The sequence below is a fragment of the Emydura macquarii genome, unplaced genomic scaffold (genome assembly GCF_026122565.2).
Source record: "Emydura macquarii macquarii isolate MOO-44397 ecotype Brisbane River unplaced genomic scaffold, CSIRO-AGI_Emac_v2 contig_2994, whole genome shotgun sequence".
Taxonomy (NCBI): Eukaryota; Metazoa; Chordata; order Testudines; family Chelidae; genus Emydura; species Emydura macquarii.
Window position 1 is genome coordinate 5,998,492 of NW_027133131.1, and position 12,570 is coordinate 6,011,061.

Below are 12,570 nucleotides of genomic sequence, written 5' to 3' on the forward strand. Positions count from 1 at the left end.
AATGTTTGTGAATCAGGAAATTGCATTCCCTAGCAGTGACTTATTCAGCTTATGAACACTTCATGATCTTTAATGGATTTACCCCCACAACACCTCTGTGAGGCTGGGCAGTGTTGTTCTCCCTATTGTTCAGATAGGGAACTGACTGGAAACCATTTCAGCTAGTCACTGTTTATTATTCAGATTGGGCCCATCGCTCATAGATCTCAAAGAAATTTTCAAGGAGGTCAGTATCATTATCCCCAGTTTTCGGATGGAGAAACTGAGGCACGGACTGGGAAAATGACTTACTCAAGGTAAGGGTAAAAATGGATGATCTATCACTCTTTTTAGTACTTCAGTATTTATAGACAGAGAAAGAGAGAGAGAGAACATTTTTGATAGATAGATAGATAGCCCTAAGATTTGACGATTAAAGATCTACCTTTCTTGTGTTTTCACTAAATAAATTGCAACTCATATTGGAGAGCAGTGTAAACCAACATCAATCCGACAGGTTTCTGGAAGCAGGTTCAGTGTTTTGACAGTAAAAACAATGTCACACACAGCTAATGATGGCTCATCCCCAGTAATTAATCATGGGAGTTAAAGGGTGGTGTAATGAAAAAGCAAAGAGAAAACTCCCCAGCTTGGGTTTCAACCCAGTCCTCTCCCATGGTGCACAGAACCACCTCTCCCTTCTCAAAGACACTGTTTCCTGAGCAGCCATTTGTACAGCCTTTCTCCTGAGGCCCTGTGGAAGGGGAAGGGAAACTGAGCAGGAGTCTCCTCACAACCACCATTCACTGGAGACCCCAGAATGTTTCTGCCCTTCCATTCACAGCCCTATTGAAGAAGATTTTAAATTAGTCTTCAATTAAGTTGTGCACATTATAATGCAGGCAAACCTTAATGTATGGTCCCAATTTGTGACACACCAGTACAGGTAGATCCCAAGTCATGGACCATGGCCACCTTGTGCTAGTGTTTTACAGACACAGAACAAAAAGGTGGTCGCTCCATGCCTTAAAAGGGCTTTCTGTTATGTTCACAAGATGCCAGTGGCAAAGAGAGATAAAAGCATTAAAATGCTCCTGCTGGAAGGTTGTAACCCAACACAACTTTATTTCTTAGAACTCAGAATGATAACACGCAAGAACCCCAAAGCACAGAGAGACCAAGCAGAATGCTCCCTAAAGGAGAGAGACACGATCCACACCACCTTCTAGGCTGGCTGGTTGCTGACTGACTGCTCAGGGCACAGATCGCTTGGAAGCAGGACCAAGAAGCCCCTTGCCAACTTAAAGTGATAGCTTGTAATTTTACCACAGTTTTCAATACACCACACTTACAATAAAATATGGTAGCATTCTGCACCCACTTAACAAATTGGTGCATAAGCCTCCATTGTAGATAAGACTTAACATTTAGGATTCTTCAAGGCAGAGTCCTTGGGGGTCTTTTCCAAGGGCATAAAAGTCGGTGGGGAGCCCAATGCCTACTGAAAGTCAATGCCGATGTTCATACCTGGCTCATTAGCCTATACATATATGTTTGGCATAGTATTAATATAAGTGTTTGGAAGTTATGTTAAGGGAATGTGTTATACTCTCCCCACAATTCTGTTCACCCCTGGAAAGTCTCCCATAACACCTTGCATTAGCTGAAGTAAGTTTTGACTTAAGTAGATAGGAAAACTGTCTGGATCAGGACATGTGTGTGTTTTACCGTAACAACAGCTAGGGAGTTATTCTCACAGGCCAGTATTGGGATGTCCCAAGGAAAAAAGGAGAATATATATGATTATCTACCCTGATACAAATCTCTGAGGTGCCTTCACATCGCTTGGTTGCTGGAATGCATATGCTCAAAACAGAGATAAGGGGTACACCAAAGTACCAGCTGATTGGTTAAATCTCGTTTCAGAGGATGCACACGGCGCTTTTTTATTGGTGATCAGGGTGGATATAAAAAGGGATGGCTTCAGGATTGTAACTTTGGGAGCACACCTTCTGAGTAGGGTGAATTTAACAATGCTGCACGACTTCCTGGAAACTGGTATGGTATTGAACCTTTCTTCCTGTACTATATTATTATTGACTTTTAGCAATAAACCTGAGTGATATTGATTATTTGGTCTCTTGAATATATTTCATAATGAACCAAGTGTGGTCAAGCCATTGACTATACAATTTATCAACAGGCTGTAAAGCATCTATCAGACGTAATCACCTGTGTATAACATTACTCTCCATTGACTTCCGTGAGCCTGATCACTTGAATTTTACTCCAGTTGCAGGATCTGGGCCCCGTAAGCCCTCTGATCTGAATCCTCTAGAAACTTCATCCAGATCAACAAAGCACCCCTCCTCCACCATCTGTACTTAACAGTCAGTCACTACTATTTTTTTCCTCATTGGTTGGTGTATTGTCTGTCTGTCTTAGGACTTTTTTACAGTCTACTGCACAGAGGGACTTTAGAGGGATAATTCCCATAAAGTTCACAAAGTCAAACCCAGATCATCCTAGAGTCAAAAGAAACTGTTCTTAAAAGGTTTGTTCTAACTCTATTACAGAGGAACTACTGTATGTGATCTGTGAATACCCACCAGTCACTATGATTCATGGTATCAGAACGAGTGCCAAAGGCACTGAGTAAAGTTTCACTCCACAGCGTCGGGGGTTGTTATTCAGGAGACGGAGTTAATTTAAAACTGAATTTTTCAAAGGAGCAGAAGCGATTTAGGAGCTCAAATCGCATTGAATTTGGGTGAGATCATCAAACTAGTTATTGGAATTCATTTGACTGGTGATTCCAACTCAATGGGAATTGACTTTTAATGAAAATTGGGTACCTAAATCCCTAGGCCCATTTGAAAATCTCAACCATTTTCCCCCTCATCTTCATCTCACTTCTAGAGGGGGAAAAAGAGAGGGGAAACATCCTTTATTTTTAATTGTATTACAGAAAATTAAGTGCCACTTCCTCCGGAAAACTCCCTCCATAAGTGTTCTTAGGAAATTTTGCCAAATAATAAACAGTGGTCTAGATCCTCTTGATTTAAATCAGCTCAGCAGCATCGACGCCAAAGGAACTGTGCCATTTTACACCACTGAAAACGTGGCCCAAGAGGGATTCTTTTTAGTTTGGGCCTCTAGCAATAAAATGTATTCAAATGCAAGCACATAAAAAAATGTTACTGAGGTGAAATATATGCCCTGATGAAAGTTTAAAGTTTCCCTGTTGTTTGTTCTGCTGTGCGAACCAACGCTCCCATTTGATGTGTGAGCATTAGACATTTTATGAGAACACAGAAAATGCATCACTGTCTGTGTGTGTTTTATTGTTGATTGAGCTTAATTTGGTCATAATGTGTGTCAGGCTGAACAATTAATTTATATTGTAGTGAATGAAAGCAAGATGATGTCCATGGATCAAACATGTGTTTATGTTTGTCTGTGTCGGAGGGAGAGGGAGCTATGTCGTGTTTAGATTTGTGGAATAAAAGGGAATTTAGGTTTTCAGTCTAATGCCCACTTTCAATCCTGCTTGTAGCCCCATTATTTATTTTTAAAACAATTATTTTCCCCGCCTACCTGTATCAGGGTGTGAAAAGAGGATTCCTAATCTAAAAACTCTTGAAAAGGGCTTGGAAACACAATGTCAAGATGGGCCTTTTGAAATGAAATACTGAAATGGACTGCAACGGAACAGCCGTAAGTGATCTAGCCTGACACATAGCTGAAAGTCGGTTTTCCTCCTCACCCCCTTCATTACCGCCCCCCGCTTCCCAGCATCTGTAACTTTTTATGGGTCATATTTGATTCTAATGCTTTGTACCTCGACCCAGCATTTGAAAAGCCAATGTGTGTTTCATTCACTTGCAGTAATAAAACAGATTCATTGCAGACTGTAATTTTTTTTAAGAACCAAACATGTTTAATTAAAAACATGACATAATGATCCCTTTGAAGACAGCTCGGTTATGTAAACCCAAGAACTTTGCTTAAACTCATACAAACTCTTCCCCTCCCCCCGTCCCTCCCAGGTACAGAACGCCAGGCAATTGAGCAGATTAGCTACAGGAGAGTGTAATAAATGAGGCTGGTTGAAAACATCCTATGTCCCATCCGTAAACCCAAGAGCATGGTAGATCTGGTAAAGGGGTGTTGAATATTCATGGGCATCGCCTAATTCTTGCCAGTTTTCCACCCTTCAAGGCAGTGGGTATCTCATGAGGTCAGCTGTTCCCAGAAAACTTCCACAGTTTGCCTCATTATTAGTCGTCCCATCGAGATGGAGTCTGTGTTTTAGGCTTGGCAGGGATGAATCAACCTAAGGCTGGAACTAGGCCATGGTGTAAATGCTAGAGGGAAACAAGTTCTCCGAGAATGAGCGTGCATTACCTTGAAGAGAAGGAAATTATACAGGGAACAAATAAAGCCCTGAAAGTCAAATTCTCAGCTGAATTAGATCGGTTTTGGGGGTTCCTCAATTATAACTGAAGCCCAAATCCAGACAACTCTAGGCATTGGGAAGATACTCACCCGGGCTCCTTCTGAGGCCAATGTTTAGTCCTCTGTGTTTGTACTGTCACTAGCACAACGGGTCTATGACTAAGGCTCTTAAGTGCTGTGGTAATAGTATAACAACTTAGTATTAACAATACCTAACAAATGACCTCACCAGCTATTTGTATACTGCCATGGCTGCCGATATTTGGGTTGTTACGTGGACCTGATTCCCCTGTCTCTGTGGGAAGAAATCATTAACTTACCTATGAGCTCACATTTGTGCAGGGGAATGATTGTGGTGTCACAAAAAGAGTCAGGGACTGCATGAGCACCTATGGTTGGGGAGAGGTGTTGCTTTGATGGGGCAAAAGCGCTTAGCTGGACAGATAAAATTGTAGGCTTGAGAAGGATGGACTAAGGACTGAGAACATTTGCCACAGGCACATGGTGTCATTATTCAATTTGGTCTGTCTGTAAAGATTTGTCAGAGTGGAAAGAAAGTCCTTATGTTCTGAGATACAAGAAGGGTCTGGGGCTTGGTAGGGTGAGAGTGAGACTTTACCAGCTAAGTGAAGAAGTTGGGAAACTCCTGGTTCCGAACTCCACGGCATGAATTCTTCAGGGGGACTTTTTACATTGGGGTAGGAGGAAAGCAGACGCGGGGAGGTGGTTGGCTGCACTTACAGACAAATCAGATATGAGCAAAGAAGTACATTCCTCCTCCCGCTCCTCGGAGAAGGGCAAGGGATGTTTAAGAAAATTAAAATTAGAGCTGATATTTTCAAAGGAACCTAGGGAAAACCGACACTCAATACTTATCCAAACTCAATCGTATCCGGAGTGACATTTCCAGTGTCTAATTGGTTTAGGAATGGAAGACTTTCATATTGACTTAGGCTCCTGAGTCACTTTTGGAAATGAGCCTTAAGGTCGTAGATCTAGGAGCTTTGAAAATGTTACCCTTGAGCTCTAACTTCCTCAGACTCCTTTGAAAATCCCAGCCTCAGTTTTTAGGTCCCTTCCCTTCTGCTCCCATTTTTCTCTTGACGTATTTGTAAATATTTTGGTTTTTAAATAAAGAAAACAAATGGAAAAAAAAATGCACAAGTAAAACGGGTTTGGTGGTGGTGGGGAACATTCAGAAAGCTGCAGAGTCCTGGGGGAATCCAGCAGCTGATTGGGAAACATATTTCTATAATGCACAGAGGGAGACATTTGAGTAGGCGAGTTGATTCAGCTTTGTCATTCAAAGGCAAAGGAGGTACTATGTGTGTATGGCAGGTGCTACTCTTTGTTAATCGCTTGCTTACACATCTGCAAAGACTCTAATCGCCCACCAAACCTCTTGTTCTACAAATGTTTTAAACAGCCTCTTTACTATCCAGTGGAAACCTTCCGAAACCCACTTTGTGTATAACATAATTCTTCACTTCTCTTCCCTTGGTTTTTTTTTTTTTTGTCATGTGGGTTGTTCTCATGAACCTCATCCTCCATCACACTCTATTCTGAAGATACAGCTCACTAGTTAGATTTACTTACTTAGATTGTAAACTCTTGGGTGCAGGGACTATCTTTTTGTTCAAGATTTGTACAGCACCTAGCACAATGGGGTCCTGGTCCATTAGCGGGGCACCTAGACACTGCTGTAATACATCTAATAAATAATGGCCAACCTACAGCACTGGGGTCCTGTCCATGACCAGGGGTTCCTATGTGCTACAACAAGAAGAAGATCACAGCCATGTCTTAGGTGAAAAGCTATTAATATTTCTTTGTATTAAAGTAATATTGCATCTGTAGACACATGTGTTTGTACAGTGGGGTCCTAACTAAGACCAATCAAGATTAAAGACAGCCCTGAGCCTAGGAAGTTTACAGTCTCAATCAATAAGGCAAGTAAATGAGCATGATGGCACGAAATCGAAGTAGCAAATCGTATGACCCAATCCCCCACCCCTTTGATTTCAGTGGAATTAGTCTGGATCTGCATGTCCTTACACTGATTTGTCTGAAGTATTAGATTGAGCAGGATCATTTAAATCCCACACAATGAAAGAAATCGGATTTAATTGTTTAGTTATTTAGCACCACTGAAACGGTCTTCGTGGTTGGCAGGTCCTTAGAGGACATTCCTACTGTGAAGCAATGGGCAAGACCTCGATTGTCCTCCTCTTCAACCCTCCCCGGTTCTGGATTTTGGAAATTCACGTCTGGCTATTCCCAGCAGCCAGCCCCTTCACCCTTCCATCTGCTTCGCGACCCCTGAGCAGAAAGAGATTGCCAAGCAGAGCGGAGAATTCAATAAAACCGGGAAAGTGTCAGAGGGAACTGGCATGGAAGAGTGAGCAATTTGTTTCTGTGAAAGGGAAAGCGAGGATCATGGCCAAGTAGAATCAGCTGAGAGAGTCAGTGCCAGGGTGACTCAATGGACACTTGGCTCAGAAGAGGCCTTACATTTTGTGGTACAACCGCTGCCTCCCTCTTGCTATGTGGAGTTGTCTGATTGTCACCTTGGAATTTCTGAATTGCAAAAGCCAGACCACTGGGACTGTCTTTTCTTTCCTCAGATAACTAGGAGTTTATCACTTCTTCTGACTGATTTAGTCTCGAAAAGAATGCTACTTGGCTCAGTAGTGCATAGTTTCTTCCTGCCTTTCTTGTGGCCAGACTTGATTACTGTAGTCCTGCTTTGTGGCCCTAAAATCTATGGCTCTCCTTCTGGGATGCTTTATTCTGCCTCCCCCTCACCATAAAGAGAAGAAGCCCAACACAGAATTGCACAGAAGCTGCCCTTGAGAAAAGATGAGCATTGAAGCTTCGCCTTCCCTGTCCCCTTGCGGTGTCTCCTTGGCTCACACTGCGACATGAGGAGTCTATTCTGACCGGCCAAATGATGACCGTGTGAATAAAACGAGCAGGATGGGTCCTATTAGGTCAGCTTCTCACATCTTCCATCCCAGGTCCTCGGACCCCCTCTCGCCTATCTAATTCCAGAGTCACTCTGAATTGAAGCCAAAGGAGTGATTCCAGAATGACAGGGGAGTAACTGGGATCAAAATCTGGGCTGGGATCAACATAGGGTTGAAGGCCTTACTGACTGTTACCTACCTATGGTATCCACTGTAATCTCTCTTTCTTATCCAACCCCAACACAGGGATTGCAATATGCAATATGCCCCCTTTCCACCCAGCCATTAGAGCCAGGTGGAAAAGTTGCAAAAGCCACTGGCTCCTTTTGCAAAATTGCTCACCAGGCCATGACATTTTATTAATAATTATGCACCCTATCAATTTGTAAGCAAAACTAGGTCAAGGGGGAGCTTTGCTTAGAAATTGAGGCAACAGCTCTGGCCTAAGAATATCTTGCTTTGTGGTTACCAAAAAAAAAAAAAAAAAAAAAAAGGATAAAAAAAGGACCATTTCACATCCAGTGAAATGTTTTTGTTTTTCCAGTTGGCAGGTTTATTTTGTTGAGTTTCTGCCTGACTTAAATTTAGGAGGCAAGAAATTATATTTAGAAACACTTAAAGGCAGCAGGCGATTCTTCATAAAGGGCTGGGAGTGGAAAGGGACTTTAAAACAGAATAAATTCACCGGCTATCCGTTTTTAATTGCAATGGGAAAAAGCAAAGGGGACGGGGGCGGGGGATTTTTAAATGAGCTCCGTTTTTAAAAGAAACATTGCCTATGAAGTCAGTTTTTGGCGGCTTGGGAAGAAAAAGCAACAAAAAGTAAAGTGGAACCTTCCCACCAAGAAATAATTTATCCAACATTTCAACTGCATGCGCATCCAAAAGCAATTAAACCAGCCTCATTAAAATTATTTATTGAGCCACCGCTCCATATAGGAGAAAAAAGAAAGGCACAGAGCTAAAAGAAAGCTATTGCTCAGCAGGAGAAGGACTGAAAAAAAAAAAAAAGATACTTAAAAATTAATTAGAGGACAAAATAAGAAATAAAAGCCACCAACGAAACCACTGGTTGAGACAAAAAATCATTGCGCATGGGGAGAAATAAAACCATAAGGAAATAGAAAAAGGCTGAAATGTATTTTAGACAGCCGGCTCGATTCGAAATGGGACCAAATCCTGCTCGGATCTTTTAGGAAGGAAACATTGCCAGAGCTTCTGAATGTGTTTCGAGGATTTCTTTAGGGGGAGTTTGCGCTGGGAGGTGGAGTAGCCATCCAATGATTGTCAAAGTTTGGGCCGCGTTTAGGGAATTAGTGACCACATCTCCTCAACCTCTGATGTGCGCCTCACACCCTCTCCGCTGCTTTCCCTTTTCCTCATGAAATCTACAAGGAAATAAATTCCCAGTATCCCAGGCCTGCCGTTCTTCCTGTTCAGCCGCATCCCCATGAGAGTCAATGTGAGGTTTGCCTTAGCAAAGGACGGACGGCTTGTGTCAACTCCTAGCACTTGAACTTCCACTTAATTCAGCTCCCGCCCAGCCCAGTGACTATATAAGAAGATGGCAGGTGCTCAGGACTGTTTCCACTTCATCAGCTCGGTCCATCATTGACCTGAAAAAGACCAACTGGAAGAGAAGAGAAAAAGTACAAGATAGATACAGTATTGACTTACACATGCAAGCTAACCATGAAACCCTTTTTGTTATGTGTGTATAACACCTAGCACAGTGGGGTTGGAAGTAGGGCTTCTAGATGCTACAAGAAGATGATGATGAAGATAATTGATCCTTCACAGAGGAATTTCCAAACGCTGAAATTATGTGGACTAAGACCTTTACATTCATTTCTCTGTATGATAAATGTATCTGCTCACCCTGGTTCTTTTGTTTCTCCATTTGGAAATAAAATTCTCCTGGTTTTTACATTACAGTGTCTGTACTCTTCATTTGACACATTTCCTTTAAGGGAAGAAGTGGCCTGGGAATCATAGGCCAGGAAGAGTTCATTCGGATAAGATTAATTTTGGTAAACAACCCAATAAATATCGACCAGCTTTGCTATTCAGGGGATAGCCTTCCAGACCGTAGAGTCCCCCTTTGAGTCTGCAAAGCCCTTGTGGTGCATTTTCTTGCCACACCAGTGGACGTGCACTTTCCTGAGGCTACTCCGAAGTGCAGGCGGAGAAAAGTGGGTGTCCCACAAATAACTCCACTTAAAATTCCCCTTTGCTTACAGCTCTCGTTTGCGTTTAAAATGCTGATTTAGTCTTAGAATTTTCCTTTGTCGGCTCCCCCCCCCCAATGTCACATAATCCCTTCTCAGGGTAAAACTTCGGATCTTATCCTTTCGTGCTTTCTCCTGCCCACGTGATGTCTCATGCGGCAAGTCAAAACCGATGTCAATTCATTCTCCTGCAGCACTTACGCTCCCAGGGATGGCGTCAGGATTCACTGGAAGTGAAACGCGAGAGCTAACGATCTAACCGAAGAGCTCCTGTCTAAGGGACTGGATCCTGCCCCCGCTAAACTCAGTTGCAAAGCTCCCACTGACCTGCGTGGTGGAGGATCAGAGGGTAGGTGCCCAATTCCCCTAGTTCCTAAACAAAAGCACAAAGACAAATTATATTTACGTCAGCTTAAATGTGTGGGGGACGGGGGAAGCTGCGGGTATAATTTGTTTTCTCTTTTAAGTACATGGCATGACAGAACCTGTGGTGAGAAAGCTACAGGAAACTGCAAGGAAGGGTCCACCAGGCAAGGGGAAATTGCCCAGCTAAATCAGATCAACTGACCCTAGCCCCTGCGAACAGGCGTGTGAACGCAAATGACAACCGGGTTCTCTGCGGGGCTCCGGTCAGGGGGGTCTCGCTGGGTATGTTACCGCTCTCGGGGGGCCACCAGTCTAGAGCTCGCCTTATCTGTGGTGCCCCGGTGGGGGCACAGATGCAGCGGCACTGAAGAAAATATTGGGCCACCCTCTTGAAACCAAGGAGGGTCTGATCCGACGCTGTAGTCAATGGAGTCTCCCAATGATTTCGTCCTCTTAGTAGTGAGCATCCCAGCGCCTTTCCTAGACTAGGACCCTTTCTGCTAGGCCTCTGTGCAAACAGATCGCCAGTTGGGGCTGGAAAGATACGGCCCTGCAGTAATTAATCTTCTAAAGTTTCCATGAGGAGGGCCCGAGTCAGTGTTTGATTTGTCACTGTTTGCTTATTGAAACTTGGGGGAAGGGAACATCTTTGTCAATGGGCAAAATGTGATTATCCTTAACGAAGAACGGACACTTTCTTTTACTATCAAATCACCCTGGCATCAGATTAGTCTTACTGCATCATCAGCCAATGCCTCCTCTGGTTAAGAGGCGTCTACACAGCCCCTGGCTGATGGGAGAATTTATCAATCAGATGTAGACGTTGGAAGAATTTTTTGAAGGGATTCGCTTAGGCTTTACATTTACAGCCCTTACTCATCCCAGGGTGTCTTACTAGCTTCATTCGCTTTCGTGGTAGAGTTAGTGGGGAAATAATTGTATTCCCCCACAGACAATGTAGGTGAAAAACCAGTTTGTATCCAGAATTGTCTTTGGAAATTTTGGGGTTTGTTTTTGAATAACTGAAACAAAAATACATTATTTTTTGATGAAAAACCCAACATTTTCAATTAACTTATTTTTGGTTTTTGTTTTGTTGTGCAAAAGACCTTCAACTAATACTAAAATCTGGTTCAGTGAAGCTGAAATGTTTCATTCAAGAGTTTCTCCTAGCGTTGGTTATGACTGCTGATACACAACATGCAATCCTTTATACAACACACACACACACACACACTGTTTGGCAGTGTGTTGGGGTATTTGAGTATTTTTATTCAGCCATCCAGTTGACATGTATCAGTATGGGTCCGACGCAGCTTCAGCCCCATATTTTATCATTATTGACCAGACAGACAGAGACAGGGAGACAGAGAGATAGACAGGACATCTGAAAATCATCGGTTGAGCACTTTGCTTGGAAATTGTATTTTCCCTTCTCGCCCGTCCTTCCTCTGTCGCCTTTGTGTTTAGCTTATGAGCACTTCAGGGCCGGGACTATGCCTTCTCATATTTCTGTACAGCGCCTAGCACATGCTGGGAGCTACTGCAATATTAATTATGATCATTTTCAGAAAGAAGCCGCTAGTGTGACAAATGCCTGCCCCAAATACAAGTGAGCCGTGGTCCTTCTGTGCAGAGCTGCTGCCTGCAGCTTGGTTAACCTAGCCGGCCCTTGGCAGAGATGTGACCTGGGCGGCCTAAACTTTGCTACAGATACTCACCTGTGCTGCGCATCAGAAACTATACATGAGGACATTTTAAACACTGCTGAGACCTCCGTAGGGGGCTATTTCCATATCTCAAGGGGACTGTACAAAACAGGAACGTTGTGATGGAAAGTAAAGTAGCTTCCAGAAGAGAACAAGTATGCTGTTGAGACAGAGGAGATTTTCACTGGCTTTATTATCCTCCTCCCACTGTGCCAGCTAGTCATTCCAGGCCTGAGCGATCTCTCTCTCTCACACACACACACACTCACACACACACCCCTACAGTCCTTACCCACGTAGTACTGACTAGCGACGTTAATGGAATTTCAAGCCTAAATACTATTCCAGTGAATAAGGGCTTGTGGACTCTAATGAGAACCTGTAGGGATCGCTGAGGTTCTAGGAAGTGATCCAAAGCCCAGTGAAACCAAAGGATGTATTTCCACCGCCTCTGGATTATCGTCCGCTAAATAAATGCACATTCCCTTTGGCTTGGGAAGATGGTTGTTGAACGGTACATCTTTGCACTGGGGACACATGCATACGGCTGGATAATGTTGATCACGACTGTATAAATGTTGGGCACCCTGCAGAAACGTGTGCCTGGCACATAACCACGTGGTTGGCCTTTTTACAAAATCTGATATTTGGAAGTAGCACAATGGCTGGCTAGATTCGTTTGTAAACCCCAGCCACGGGTGATAAAAGTTGCATTCGGACTCCACTCAGCTGTGTATGTAGCCTAGAGTCTGCCTCAGTTTACCTTCGGTACTTATACGTGTCCTCCTTTGCCGTCATCGAGGAGCCCCTCACACCCCCTCCTGTGAGGTAGGGATGCAACGTTCATAGCTGGTAACCGAGAGG